The sequence below is a fragment of the Carassius auratus genome, unplaced genomic scaffold, assembly GCF_003368295.1.
Source record: "Carassius auratus strain Wakin unplaced genomic scaffold, ASM336829v1 scaf_tig00001155, whole genome shotgun sequence".
Lineage (NCBI taxonomy): Eukaryota > Metazoa > Chordata > Actinopteri > Cypriniformes > Cyprinidae > Carassius > Carassius auratus.
Genome location: NW_020523344.1, coordinates 563934 through 566251, shown reverse-complemented (window position 1 = coordinate 566251; position 2318 = coordinate 563934). Strand labels below are relative to the sequence as shown.

Genomic DNA, 2318 nt, shown 5'->3' with positions numbered 1-2318 from the left:
TAAAAATGTCTGGTGAAATGTGAAAGTTTGAATCATTAAAATTAAGCTAGAAAAGCCGCACTGACCATTTATGGGATCTGACCAGTGAATGAAGCTGCTGCTCGAGCTGAGTTCACACACATCAGTCATACGACAGACAACAGACTCTGCGAGAATCGTTTGAATGAACATGCAATTTTCTGTTTTAAAAGTTAAAAACCCAGATGAAAGAAAAGCGCCCAGACATGAGGCAATCCTCTTTCAGTGAAAAGTGCCCCAAATTTGCATAACGTTACTCCTACAACCAACCTTTAAGAAGGTAGCGTAAAACTGAAGCCATATCCGTCTTAGCGCACCAGCACTAATTAATTGTACAGTAAAAGTGTTTTAATGGTTATTCATATTGAATATTGTTATGCATCTATTGGAATACCCTATAATTACAGCAATTTCTCTTATGAAGCTAGATTGATTGACATGTTTTTAAATGTGTTGTATTAAATGTGTTTATACTTCTGTTTTAGACAATGGACGTTTTCATGAAGGAAAAATTGCAACAGTAGAATTTCTGCCTGTTAATTGAAACATTTCAAGGTAAGTAACCTATTTAAATTAATGATACATAAGTTTTCAATTTTACTTAGACCTATTACTTCAAAAAAATATGAAAAAAGACAAATGAGGTGAAATAAGTGTATTGTCGCAACAAAGCTTCCTTTCATTTACATTGTACTTTTGTTCCTCCCTACAAGTCCAAATCAGTCAAAGGGTAAAGAGTGGTAAAATTTACTCACATTAGCCACAAATTTTCTGGAGGGAGTGAAAACAGGTTTAGTCTGTCTCTTAGTGCAAATTATAGTATATCCCCACAAAGACTGTAAAAATTAAAACTGTGAGCTTAGGTTTTAAATTTTTTTTTTTACTTTTTACTTTTTTCATTTAAAGGCCTTCGTGACAAAATTGTCTTTAAAACTCTTCCTGCCATCTGCACTATACCATACAAATGGAAAAATGGTGTGCGCATCATACACGAAAATGAAGCGGTCCTTCATTGATATTCAACCTGTAAGTAAAAGCAACACTTAAAATTACAGTGCCCTGTGAAATCAAGTCACCTTTATTTATTTTGTATAAGACACACGTTGTACAATACAAATCATTCCAAGAAGATATTTTGAAAAAAAAAATTATGACAGAATTTAAATTTTGGGTGAATTATCACTAACCCATTTAAATTCGCTATAGCTTTTAACTCATTTAAATTAACTTATTTGTAAAGTGAGTGTATCAATGAAATATCATCACAATGCATGCTAACTGAACTTTTTTTTATTATTCTTTTAAGGTTGACTAATTAGTGCTGCACTTGAATCATGAGACAAGCCAGCATCCACATGTCCTGGTGCTTGGTGACAAGGAAAACTCCTCCCAAGTTTTTTATTATTTTAAACGGGGAGGCGATGGAACAGGAGACGATACTGCAAGCAGTCAATCTGTGTTTCAAACTTTTCTTTGTATATGAAATCTACTACCTAAGGCCCTCTGCTCCCATTTGAGAGTTTTTGGAACACACAGTCTTTAATAGTTTCTTCTGCACACTGTCTCTTCCTTAAAAACTTTGTGTTTAGTAAAATTTTTAGTTTAGTTAAAAATTGTATTGATCATCAGTAGGTCCAGCAGCTACTATATAGATTTTATGATTATTTTTTTGTCTATTATTATATGTTATGTTAATTTTATTTGAAAGTCGTAACATTTGCCAAGTGTGGTAACCCATACTCAGAATTGGTGCTCTGCATTTAGCCCATCCAAGTGCACACACACAGCAGTGAGAAGTGAACACACCCCCACAGAGCAGTGGGCAGCTATAGATCCAGTGCCCAGGGAGCCACTGGGGGTTCTGTGCTTTGCTCAAGGGCACTTCAGTCATGGGTATTGAGGGTGGAGGAGAGCGCTGTTCATTCACCCCCCACATCTCCTGCCAGAACCGAGACTCAAACCTGCGACTTTCAGGTTACAGGTCCAACTCTCTAACCATAAGGCCACGGCTGTGAACTGTATTTGCACATTTGAGTGTTTTGATAGGAACATGAATTGACACATTTGTACATCTTGAAAATTGTATTTTTACACATTCTTGTACATTTAAATAAAATATTTTAAAATATATTTGTAAATGTGTTATTTGCATATTAAAATACAATCTGTAATTTACAACAAAAGTAGTTTCAAAATATGGTTGCATTAAGTAATTTTTTATAAAAATACTGATGTTAATTAATATAAATAATTAACTCAACTGTTGGGTTGGGTTGAAATAACACATAGATGGGAAGGTG

At 34.3% G+C, this 2318-nt stretch overlaps 1 long non-coding RNA gene across 1 annotated transcript; it reads left to right on the top strand.

Annotated features, from left to right (window-relative positions):
* Positions 1-485: 485 nt before the first annotated feature.
* LOC113069217 (uncharacterized) lies at positions 486-1439 on the top strand. The gene is made up of 3 exons (XR_003279685.1): positions 486-573; positions 925-1044; positions 1325-1439. It is a non-coding gene; the product is annotated as an uncharacterized LOC113069217 (long non-coding RNA).
* The last annotated feature ends 879 nt before the right edge of the window (positions 1440-2318 follow it).